The sequence below is a fragment of the Cryptomeria japonica genome, unplaced genomic scaffold (genome assembly GCF_030272615.1).
Source record: "Cryptomeria japonica unplaced genomic scaffold, Sugi_1.0 HiC_scaffold_520, whole genome shotgun sequence".
NCBI classification, from domain to species: domain Eukaryota; kingdom Viridiplantae; phylum Streptophyta; class Pinopsida; order Cupressales; family Cupressaceae; genus Cryptomeria; species Cryptomeria japonica.
The window spans coordinates 41,401-55,200 of record NW_026729334.1 but is presented as its reverse complement, the minus strand read 5'-3'; positions in this window follow the sequence as shown (position 1 = coordinate 55,200).

Genomic DNA, 13,800 nt, shown 5'->3' with positions numbered 1-13,800 from the left:
TAAACTATTCAGATATTAAAATTATAAGTTTGTCTACTATACCATGACTACCCAACCTGATAAAAATATTGTTTCACCCCCAAATTTATGACATGTTACCATCCCATACAGAGTCCAAATATAAACCTTTAACAGAAACTATTACGAAAAATAGATTAAACTTAAACTTTCAAAGTTTGAATTTTTCTTGCTTGGGTCGTTGATCTAGTAATCTTTAGGAGAAAATTTTGTCCTCTTGGCTGTGTCCTTCTTGGCTTTCCTGGCTTCTTGCAACTCCACCTGTTTTTCTCAGAGGTAGTCCTTCAAGTTTTCCCAACCTGGATGAGCTTCCTCCATCCTTGTCTCTCGGTCCACACCATCACACCATAGCATAAAGGGCCTGAATTTTGCATTGATATTATCTGTTATTATCCCTTCACCAAAGGGGTGCCATAACCCTCAACACACCAAAACTCAAGCCATCAAAGAAGTTAAACAACATGACAAATGATTTGGCACACACCTTGGCAACCCACACCACCTCGTCCTTCGTCCCAAATTGCAAACCGCATGCCACCATCATATAGATGGTGTACATGTCGATATAATAAAAAAAATTAGAGAGAAGATATTCCTCTCCGAATAGGGTTTCAATAATTTACAGGAACAAATCATCATGACACTTAAAAAATGCCTCCAAGTCTCCTCTTGGAGACCATCCCCAAAAATCTCAACTATTGTTTTATTTAGTGAAGTGAAAAATTTACTTCCATGAGTGTCACCTATAAATTATATCTCTTGCCTTTTGATGCCCTCTAGATAGTTCCTCTCAAAATTTATGATTAAATGCCAACTCACCCACCCACTTGATTTTAAAAGGCCATGTCTTACAGTAACATCAAAGATTGCTATTAATGCACCCTCATTTCAGGGACGCCCTCCTTTGGCCCTTGTAAAAACCATCAATGCATATTTCATGTCACTTCCTCACGCCCCATGAGAAGATGCCATGTCGATCTACAAGTAGAGTTTGGTGGTGCACCAAATCCTAGCACATTAAATATGCGTCAGAAGCTAGCCCAATATCATCTCGAAATGGAATGACATACATGTCGTCACATGAGACTATTTAAAAAAAAGGAATTATTGAATTCAGACGGTACAATCCACGTGTACCCCACCTCCTTCCCACCACTTTATTGCATGGAAATCTAAATCACATCCCACATTGGATGAAACATCAACCTCTAAATTTCCTTCTCTTCGAATATGTGAAATTTTAAAATCTTGCAAAATTTTAATTCTTTCACCAACAATTTGGATTATTTTTTTAATTCTCCAACAATGTGAGGTCTCTTTCGCAACTGCATCCATTATAATTTTTAATTCCCCTTTCAAGTGTAATCTTGTCATCAAAAGATTTTTTACCAATGTAATGGCCAATTGTGCCACTTTTTCCTCTACTTCATTTATTGTTCCTTATGGTAAGTGTTGTGTGTCTTTGGCCAAGACTTTGCATTCCTCATTTCTTGCAATACACCCTACTCCTGAAATCCTTGGGTTCCCTCACGATGCCCCATCAAAATTAATATTTACCCATTTTATTAATATTATATTATTATATTAGCTTATATAATTATTATTATTATTTAATTTTAATGACATCTTAGACTATCTTTATTATGATATATAATAAAAATTAATATATTATATTTTTTTATATTAGATATCGAGAGTCCAAAAAAATAGACCAAGAGTTTATACAAGATTAGGGAGCGGGGGGCAGGGCCTCAACCGCCAAAATGAGGAGCCAGAGAGAGGGTTATATACAATTAACTCTTTTAACCAAAAAAAGGAGACATAGTAGAGTAAATCACTCTTGGAGAACCTCATCCTAGTCCTCCAGCCACGTGGTCCAGCCTTGTTCTCCTTCCATCCAAACCACCTTCTTTCTTGCTAGGATCTGGAAGCACATCTCAATCCTGTTGAAGGGAGGAGGCCTGATGTCCTGTAGATCCTTTATCAGTTTCTTCACTACCTTGTCAAAGGAGACTTGGTTCTCAGTGAGCCTAGCCCATTCATACCCATCTTGCATCTCATAGACAAACATGGTTGCTCTGCCATCTTTCAGAAATCGCAGTAGCTTGTTTCTCTCGAGGTTCATCAGAAAATAGACCTGCACAACAATTTTATAATTTGTGAGTTTTTTAAAAAACTCAGTACGATCCCTTGTAATGCCTTGGAACTTCTCCTCATTTCTAAGTTTCCAAATAAACCAGAGAATGTAAGAAGATAAAATTTTCCAAACTAGATTAGTATCCTTCCTCAGTCCATGAATAAAACCAGTAACTATATCATGAGTGAAAACAGATTTTGTGATAGCAATTCCAAACAGAAGCCAAATTTCTCTAGCAAAGGGGCAGTCAAAGAAGATGTGACGTGTGGTCTCAGGTTTTTTGCAGACAGAACACCGGTCATATGCAACCGATTTATTCCTAGTAGGTAATCTATCCAACATAAATTGCCATCTGAAACATTTGATCTTAGGGGGAATGGGGGACCGCAAGAGCTTTTCAAACATTTTCTACCCAGTGTGGGGGGAATGGTTAACATACCACAGAGTGTTGATGTGTTTGACTACCATGTGGTATCACTGTTGAGCAGGGTATAGATAGATTTGGCTTTGATCTAAGGGAGGGTGGAGCCATCCTTCCATAGGAATGTAAGGTACCTATGGACATCTACTTGGGTGTTTTTAGGGAGATCAAAGGGAGCGCAAGCATTTTTAATCATATTGTATGTCTTCTTATGCGATGCAGGGAGATCATATTTAGTGCCAAGAGCCTCCTAGCTGATAAGGTTATCATGTTCTAGAATATCCATAATGTACTTGATTCCTTTATTATGCCAATGCTTAGCAGAGCAACCTTGGGTTAAAGCAAGGGGTTTGGAGTTATGATGCAGGTTCCACCATATTGACCTTTCACCATGTAGGGTATTGTAACAATTGATGCTCGAATTTTTAATGAGACCACACACATGCTCCCAGGCTTTCCAGATGGATTTAAACACCCAGTTGCCTTGGACAGACATAGGGAAACCGCCTGCAATTAAGTCACCGAAAGGGAGGGCTTTCCAAGTTTTGGCATTTTTGGGAACACTGTTTTTGTATGTTGTTTCTAATGAGGATTTTCAAGGGTTCTTGTCCTTCTAGTGATTGAAATATCCATTTGGTAGCAAGGGAGATACCTTGCAGCCTAAGATCCTTGAGGCCCAGCCCACCCAGTTTTTTATCCTAGTGGCACCATGACCACTTGACCACGTGAGCTTTCCTTTTACCCTTCCCGTCAAACCATAGGAACCGTCTAATGGCCTTTTGGATTTCAAAGAATTGGTAATTACTGAACATCCATACTGAGGAGTAGTAGATGTTGTATGAAGATAGGATTTTTTAGTAGACTTGAATCCTGCCAGCAAGGGAGAGGACCCTATTGTCCCACTTGTTGAGTTTACTGTCTATCTTTCCCTTGACCTAGCCCACATGTCCTTAAGAGAGGGAGATACAGAGAAGGGGATGCCAAGATAACGAGCTAATTTATTAGGTCCTCCCCACGCATAGCCAAACTGGTGAAGCCAGTTCAGAGGATTATCTTTCCATCCAAGTAAAATGGATTTGGTGTTAGATATCCGGGCTCCAGAAGTTCTACCAAAAATGTCAAGTTTTTGATTAAGGGAATCAATATTGTGCTTTGAGAGCTTCAGGAAGAGTGAGGTGTCATTAGCAAACTAGATGTTGATCAGTTCAGAGTCATCCGACATAGTAATGCCTTGGACACGGGGGGATAGGGTGTCATCTCTAAGGAGATAATACAGGGCATCGGAAGCAATGACAAATAGAGCAGGGGCAAGGGGGCAGCCCTGCATAATTGATCTAGATAGGGGAATAGGCTGGGAAAGGGCCCCATTGACTTCAACCAGGGCAGATGAATCCTTGAGGAGGATTCGAACATAGTCATAGAACTCTCTAGGAAAGCCAAAGGCTGAGAGAATCATGACGATGAAGTCCCACTCCACCCTGTCATATGCTTTCTCAAAGTCGACAAGGAACATGGCAGCATCTTGGTTTGAGGTTCTGGCCCATTCCATGGACTCCCAATTCATTACAAGGTTCTCCAAGATGTATCTGCCTCTAATCAAGCCTGTTTGGGTGGAGCAGATGAATTTGGGGAGGATCTTTTCAAGGAAAGAGGCTAAGGCTTTAGCCAGGATTTTGTAGGAGACATTGAGGAGAGTAATTGGCCTCTAATTTTTAATTAGGGCTTTGTCCCCTTCTTTTGGAATAAGCTTAATAATACCCCTATTTATGAACTCCCCCAGGGTGCCAGTGGAAAGGGCTTCATTATAGATGTCAAATAGGTTGTTGGAGATCCAGTCAATGTTAGTTTTGTAGAATTTAGCAGGAAGACCATCAAGGCTTGGGGCCTTGCTATCCTTGAGAGCCTTAATGGCATCCTTGATTTCTTGCACAGTTATCTTAGCTTTAAGGAGGTTGGCTTCGTCCTCAGAGATTCTATTAGGAAGAATGGTCCTACATTTGGTATGGGCCTCTGTTGAGGACTCATTATCCTCAGAGGTAAACAGAGTCTTGTAAAATACTTCAAAGGCTTGTTTGATGTCATTTATATCCAAGAGTTCTTTATCATCTATAGTTATTCTATCTATTTTTTTCCTGGTCTATTTTTGTTTAAATAGATTAAAGAATATTTTGGAGCCCTTATCACCAAACTGGAGCCAGTGGTTGCAGGCTTGGATGAAGGCACCTCTGATTTTAACCTACTGATGTTTCTTGAGGATATCTCTAGCCTCAGAGACCTTTTTGGCCAAGGTCAGAGAAGAAGGCTGAAGTTGAATTTCATGTTCTAGGGAGTGAAGCCGATGGGTAAGAGTTTTTTCTATGAATCTAAAGTCCGTGGATTTTTTTTGGCCAATGGTTTGGAGAAGATTCTGACAGGAGGAAATGTTCCTCTACCATTTGAGCATGTGGGATTTGGGGAAATGTGGCTGCCAGTTGAAGAGTCTAATTAGTTTGATGGCATTTAGGACATCCTCATCTTGCAACAAGGAGGTGTTAAGAAAGAATTTCTTATTGCGAGGATGGCTAGGGGCAATGGAGTTCCTGATGTTAATATTGGCTAAAATGGGGAAGTGGTTAGACAGGGTAGTTGGTAAGACTGCAACCACATTCCCAAATTGATTTGGGGAAAGGAGAAAAAGTCCTTATTAGCATAGAATCTATCTAGCCTGGAGTAGATCCTATTAGTGTTTTACTAAAAGTTACACCAAGTGTGCCATAGGTTAGGGGTGTCAGGTTTAGTGCCTTCCAAGGGGTCAAACAATTGAAGGTGTTGTTTCAACCTATCCCAGTGAGGTCTTTCTGAGTTTTTCCATTCAAACGGAAGTCCCCCAGCCTTGTCATTCTGAGATTCAATCATATTAAAATCCCCTACTATGATCTAGGGGATATTTGGGAGGGAAGTTAGCCAATTCTAGAGGGATATTCTTTCCTTATAATCGTTAGATGCATAAATGGAGCATATGCCAAAGCAAGAACCCTTAATATCTAAGGTAACCCAAGCTACTCTATTACAGGGTGAGGTCCCTTTATCCTTGAGGTACATTGTCCATTTAGGGGCGATAAGAAGACCAAATCCTCCTTTTCCTCTTAGGTGGTTGGTATAGAATTTGATTGCATCTCGCCAAATGAAGTCAAGTGTGGTGTCAAGGGAGAACCCAACAAATTTAAGTTCTTGTAACATCAGAAAATCTAAGTTTTTATGATGCTCCAGAAATATTTTAATAACAAATTTCCTATCAGGTGACTCAAGGCCTCGAATGTTCCACGATATGTATTTCATCAAAGTGGAGGATTTGAGGGGGGTTGGTAGGGAGATCATTGCTAGTCACTAGATTTCTTCTTGTTTTTGGAGCCCACGGGCCTACCTTTCTTTTTATTTAGGGAGTGCCCTTTCATTATTATATTTTAATTAATATTATCTTATTATTATACTAGAATTAATATTATCTTATACTTTTATTATTATAGTATTAAAATTTTAATATTATTATTTTTAAAATAAAATTCTAAGAAACAAAATAACACCTTTAAAAAATGACATTGAAAAAGAATGTCTTTGTTAAAGTTAAAAGGAAAAAATGACTACAATAACTCCTAAACAAAACTTAACATTAATTCCAAACATAATGAAAGGATTAATCATGACCCAAACAAACATTGATTATACATTTAAAATAATTGAAATAATCAAAGAATCATTAAATTCTATGAGCACGTTTAAAATAATGAAAGAAGCTTTAAATTCCATGAGCAGTTTAAATATTTACCAAAAAAGATCTAATGACCTTTTTTTTTTAGTGTAAAACCCTCTTTTAAAGAAAAATAAATAAAACAATACAAATAAGATCTACAAAAACTAGATAATAATTACATTTACATTTCACTTTGTAAATTTTGCAATGTAAAAAAACAAGAAACCAAAAGTGTGTATGTATATGTATATATATATATATATATATATATATATATATATACAAGGGAAAAAAATGCAATTCCATTTTTCACAAAGAAATCAAAAAATAAATTTGAGTAAATCAAAATTATTAAATGTTGTAGATTTATTAGTGTATTACAAAGTTTCCATTGCTCCCTTCTAACAGCTCTACAATAATATAAGAAAGCATGCATAAATATAGCATAGAAAAGGCAAAAACCGTAATAAAAAATAGGTGTCTTAGGAAGTGTTCTATATCTACCACCATTAGATAAATGGTCTAACATGTTGGTGACATAATATTTCTTGTTATAAATACCACTACATTGCCTTTGTCAAAATTTAGAATGACTTTGGTTTTACCTCTCCCAAGAAAGGAAGAAAGTCCTTAAGTGACCATAGATCCATGGATGGAGAGGATGATGGTCATATTAAAATCATTGAAATGTTGAAAGTAAGGAAGGGCTCAGTCCCTCCTAAAAGAAAATGAAAATCCTATCTTGGAATGTTAGGGGAAATAATGCCCCTAACTAGAAATGCTTGATCAACAAAAGGCTTCTTTTGATCAATGTGGATGTGCTCCAAGAAATAAAACTCAATATTCCCCAGTCAGAATTCTTTGGCCAATACATTGGTAGTCAATATGAAGACTATAAATTGGAAATAATAGAGGCAAAAGGTGCATCAGGGGGTCTTCTCTTACTATGGAAACCTTCAATAGTCCAGATTGAGAGGCTAGCTTCTAATAAATTTTTGATTTTGGTATCTGTAATGATTTTTCCTCCAAATTTTCCTTTCTTTTGATCAATGTCTATGGTCCAACCTCTCCTTCACTTAAACAAGCATTTTGGTTGGATTTCATTGAAGTGATCTGTCATTTGTAGAATGAGAATCTATTTATAGGAAGGGACTTCAATGCAATCAAAAGTTTACAAAAAAAGAGAGGTGCTATACTTAGGTTTGGTAGGTCTCAACAATAACTCAATGACTGGGTGGATAGGAATGGTTTTCTTGAAGTTGAGTTAGGAGATTCTTACAGTTGGAATAATAAAAGGCTAGAGTTTAGCAATATTGCAGAAAAGATTGACAGGTTTTTTTTTGGCTAGGAGATTGTTCCTCTTTTCCTTTCACCTTTGATTGTAGAGTTATTCCTTGCTCTTGGTCTGACCATTTTCCTTTTTAGCTCAACTTCCAAGGTCCTCCTACTGTCTCTAAACCCCCTTTTAGATTTAAAAATATATCAAATGTAAGTTACTAGAATAGAATGCTAAGAACTTCAAGAATATCTTTGAATCCAAGAAACACTTAGAAAATCAATTGGAGGAGCTAAATGAGAAACTTATTAAGAATAACATGAATCAAGCAAAAATTTTGAAAGAAAGGGAGTTATTAGCAGATTATGAAGATATTTTATCCAAATAAGTGAAAATTTAGAAATAGAAGTCTAGGGAGAATTGATTACAAGATGGAGACAAGAATACAAGATTCGTTCATAATGTCACTAGACATAGAAGATCCATTAACAGAACTGATAGAATAGAGGTTCAGGGTAATCAGGTTCTAGAGGAAACAAATAGCATCCTGTATGAAATTATCTAGTTTTTTTCGAGCCTCCTTAATAACAAGGAAGGCTTTGATTTAAAGGAGCAGAACAAATTTCTCTTAGTTATTCCTAAAATAATAACAGAGAATCAAAATAGGTGGTTAAATGAAAGCTTCTCATTGGAGGAAGTCACAGTTGCCGTTAACCAACTCCCCTCTATTAAAGCTCCTAGCCCTAATGGATTCCCAACTAGTTTTTATAAAAAGTGTTGGCAAGTTACTGGGCGGGATCAAGTGGAGGCACTTGAGTTCTCAAGAAAATCAGGCCATAGTCTCAAGGAAATTAATAAGACTTTTATTGCCCTTATCCCAAAAAAAGAGAAAGCAGCAAAGTTGGGTGACTTCAAACCAATTTCTCTCTACAATACTATTTACAAAATCCTTTCTAAGGTTCACACTAATAGACTCAAACCCTTGATGGACAAGATTATCATAGAAGAGCATATAGGTTTTGTGCAAGGTAGATCAATCTTAGATGGTGTGATTGTTGCCCAAGAAGTGATACACTCTCTTCAATCCACTAACAGAGTTGGGATGGTTATAAAATTGGATATCTCTGAGGATTATGACAATGTTTTTGATTAAGGAAAATCAAGGTTTAAGGGATCCGAAACCCACTTACATAATGAAGAGAAAGCATGAAAGAAACAAGAAAAAACATAACATAGACAGAAAAGATGCAAAAAGACCACCAGAAAAACCAACAGCTAGGAAAAAGGACAACACAGAGCTAGCGAGAGACTGGCAAACAAAGACCAGTATTACATATCAGATAAAAAAATTTATGGACTCCTCTACATCCTTAACCAACAACATGATAGAATTTGTGGCTTCTCTCAGGTCTTTCTTCTCCTGCTTCAGATGAATGTCTTTAGTCTTTTTCTCCAGATCATAGGTCATCTACCTAGTTCTTTGCCTAGAAATTTGGGGAGTAGAGATGGAAGTTGACATATCATCAATTATCACCATATCTTTGTTCTATTGGTTCCTCTCCAGACAATCCACAAGGGCATTCATATTTTGAGACGAAATCCTCAAGACCTCAAGATAATGTTGACTGACATTTCCCTTGCAAGATTATGCAAGGCTTTGATTTTAATAACCATTGGATTAATTGGATTTTTGAATGCATTTCAACCCTGATATTTTCCATTCTCATCAATGATAATCCTGGAAGTTATTTCCCCTCTTCGAGAGGTATTAGACAAGGAGACCCCCTATTCCCTTTCCTTTTCATTATTATGGCAGAGGCTTTGGGTAGAGCCATCAAAGACCTACACAATAAAGGTTTAATATCAGGAATTAAGATAGAAAGAGATTTTTTTGCAACATACCAGCAGTTTGCTGATGATAAACTACTATTGGGGGCAACTAACTACAAGAAATCAACTCACTTTAAGGATCTTCTATTTTCTTATAGCAGGGCTTTGAGGCAAATTACCAATCAAAAGAAATCAAAAATATATTTTTTCTCAACTCCTCTTGCAATAAAAAATAGAATTTTAAAATCTTTGGTTGTAAGAAAGCCAACCTTCCTACTTCTACCTTGGAATCCTGATTGATAAAGGCTTGAGAAACGCAAAACCCTGGGATCCCTTGAAATTGAAATTTGAGTAAAGCACCAATTTGTGGAAGGGAAAATGGCTCTCATGGGCAGAAAGATTGGTTCTATTACAAGCGGTCATCTCAGCTATCCCTATTAACCTACTTTCTTATCTTGCCTTAATAGTAGGGATGAACTCTTTCTTAATTCGAAAAATAAGGAACTTCTTTTGGCAAAGCTCGAAGGAGAGGCATAGAATAGCCCTTATAGCCTGGGATAAAATTAGTAGACCAAAAGCCTTGGGTGGTCTAGGCATTCGCAACCAGTAGCTACAAATTCAAGCTCTAGGGGTGAAGCTTGTATGGAAGATGACTAAAGATCCAATAGCCATATGGGTTAGACCTATGTATGCCAAATATGTTGTGGGTGGTGCTTCAAGTAGTTTCATAAGAATTACTAGTCTCGCTAAAGGATCTAGGATATGGAACTTCATACTTAAATGCATACTTCTAGTTGCTAACTATATCTCTTGGGATGTTCATGATGGTTCTTCATCTTTATTCTAGGAAGATTCTTGGGGGGCTTATCCAATCCTAGATAGTTTAATTTCTATACGATTCACATGGGATTGACTTAAAACAAATTGTGGTATATATGTTAAAGATTATGTAACCTTTTCTGAGGTAGACTCAAAATTTGGTTGGTCATAGAATTTTTTTTAAGGGTTTCCTCTCTCTCCTAATGAAGTGGATTAACTTTTAAATGCCACCAAGCATAGATAGTTGTTTTTTAGATATGGTAGAGACTCCTTAGTGTGACACTACTATATAATAGAGATGTTTAAGACGTTAATTAAAGACAAAAATTTTATTTTGTCTTAAACATGTATTTAATTATTTAAATATCTTACCTGAAGACAATATAAAATAAAGTTAATCATATCTCCATGATGATATTACATCTTTCCTTGATTCAATAGTTCTAACCTAAAATATATTTTCCCCTATTCACGCACTCCTCTGCGACCTCTTCTATGTTGCCGAGTTTTTTTTCCCTCTTCACTCGTCTCCCTCTTCTCTGCTTTCATGGCGGCATTGGAACCCCTCTTCTCTTCTTTCGTGGCAGAATTGACATACAAATTCTATTGGCAGGAAGGATGGGTGTCATCTCATACTTATTTACCGAGAATCAATGGAGAGGCCAGTTTGTGAAGGTAGAGGCAGTCAATTTTTAGGTAAAATTTTTTGGTGTTGGTAAAAATTTGGCAATTGAAAGCACGAAGAGGATCCTAAAGCATATGGTCTAAGTTTTATTGCATGAGTTCCTCAATCTTCCTGGCCTGGCCAAGCCCTCCAACTCTTCATTTAAGCGGAGATTGAGAACATAATTCATGGATGGGCTCACATCCTTGCTTTCAAAGGGTGATTATGCAATGAGTATTTACCATCCCTTTAAATATTTCTTTCTACAATTACCCTGATTTGTGTGGAAGGTGCATCGGATAACATTTTGGTTGTGGATGACCTTATTTTGGCCATTTTTTTATAAATTTTTACTAAATCGCAATGTCTTATTTTAGAAATAATAGAGATAATCCAAATAACACTAAAATTTTTTCTAAATAATAAATGACTAATTTTTTAAAACTACTAGAGAAAATAGCCATCTTCCATTTGTTACAATTCACAAATCTAGGGGCAAAGACAAACACAAAATTGTCAAAGAGTTTGTTGTATGGGGGGCAAAAATAAATCTTCATGATATTCTTTACAAAGATGGACATGTTTACCACCTTGGAAAGCATTGAAAGAGCTTTATATATAGGGAATCAAAGTAGATTCTTTTGTAGTAAACATATAGTTAGTAATGGCTCAATTAGTATATAACACTCAGTTTTTGGAGCTGCTGATATTTTCTGCATGTCTGTGTGAGGGTACAAAGGTTGATTACATGCAAAATGGAGCTATGTGCCAAGGAAATTTCTAGTTGGGGACTTAGATTTAATTGAATTTCCTCTAAACTTAGAGTACTTGGAGGCTGAGTTCTTTCTATTTGGAGATCTTGGGTATGGGCTAGATAAAGTTTCACCAGAACTACCTAGTCAAGGACCTTCACCTATGGGCGACATGAAATACAATCTGAGCTTTTTTGTCCATGATATAATTCTAGAATTCACTTTCTAGGAGGTTGGTCACCCGAGGTGAGCTTGCATCATAGAATTTATATGTTTTTAATGAGAATCATTTCTATGAGCTCTTTCTATAGTATTTTTCATCAGGGAAAAGAAGCCTAAGCTCCATGATATGTCTCGCAACATGGATAACATTGGGGAAAAACAATTTGTTTATACGTTTCATGTATATATGTGCTATAATTATTTCTAAAATACATTGTGTTAGAAAATACAATTCATAACAGAATTATACTTGTTCTATGTACATGTCAGGAAAGAGTAGTAAACATGTTTGTTAATCTTAGTTTAGTTTTTTGTCACTAGTCTTTTTTGGGGGTTAATATTGGTTATAATTTCTTTTGGATTAGATTATACCAGAGAATACAATTCATAATTGAATTATATGTTTTTTTTGTGCGTATCAATAAAGAGCAATAGAGTTGTCTGTTGAACTTAATTTTCTCTCATGAGTCAGCTTTAATTTGATGTCAATCATATTCAATTTGTTGTCCAATTCTTTGATAGAATTATATCATGATTGCTAAGATTATTTGATATATATATATTGGACATACTTTAGATGTCGATGATGATATGGTGGTGCCAAAAGAGGAGGGAGCTAAAGGAAAAGTGAGTGGCAACATCCTTGCATTGAGTATGGGTACGAGTGGCAACATCCTTGCATCATTAGTTAATTTATTTTATGGGAAAATTTTTGTTCTTCAGTATCAAAAAAATATTCTCAATTGCCATATCTTCATATTTTTCTGGCCCTTACCAATTTTATGGCATGCTAATTTTTAGCCAACATTTCAGAACATTTTTATCAGTTCATAGCATCGTTTATATATTTGAGGAAACAATATTGATACCATACGAAAGAGGGGACAATTATGGAATGAGTACTTGCATTATAGGTTTATGTTCTTAACAATAATCATATTATAACAATTTATTTGTTTCTTTATAAGAAAATTGTTGGCATGTTGGATGGAAAATAGCTAGCATGTTGGATGTTGTTTTGGTGATTTTTAATATTGAAATAATCATAAATATGGGAACATTAATATTATGATTATAATTTAAGGAAGAGGAAAATAGATTTAACAAATGATGTTTCTTATGATATGGTTTAGCAAAAAAAAATTTACTAGTACACTTAAAGAAGCAGTATGGAGGAAAGTGTTGAGATAATGGTGTACAATTTTTGTTATATTTGCATTCCATCTAGTACCCACACAGTTCCATTGTTTTGGCAGACATTTAGAGAAAAGATTTTTATTCCATCTCTACTCCCTGCATCCCAAACTATTCTCTTATTACTAGTTATTCCTCTCATCGCACACTCCACCACGATATGAGGACTAGTGTTTTGACAACCCTCTCTTTGGATATAATAAGTAGAGTTTAAATAGTTGATAAATTATCTTTTGACAAAAAGAGTTTAAATTTGAAACTTAAAGGGTTGAAGTTAAGATAATGAAAATGAGGTAGACCTGATCCAAAGGTGCATATTAGATCTTGGAAAAGGAATTGAAAATTTATGACTTCATAATATTTCAAGTAGAGGATGAGATATTTGGGGTCTCTTTTTAAATTTTGAATTTGAAACTTTAAAATTTATGCTTGTGAAAAATATATTGGCATCTTGATGATAACTAGTACAAATTTAGAGGGAGTGATGTTGTTAATTGTGGGAGAACTAATACCTTGTGATGGTTGGCATGCTACCTTGGGAGGAGTTTGGATGCATCAATGAGGAAGTGAAGGATCTTTGATCAAACAAGTGGTATGCATACTTTCTAGTAAATCATATCCATTAGGGATGCCTTTATTCAAGATTTTGATAACTTACTGCTACTAATCTTGGTTCTGCCATTCAGATCTCATAAGCTATATCACCAACCATCAAGTCATTCAAAACACAAATATCC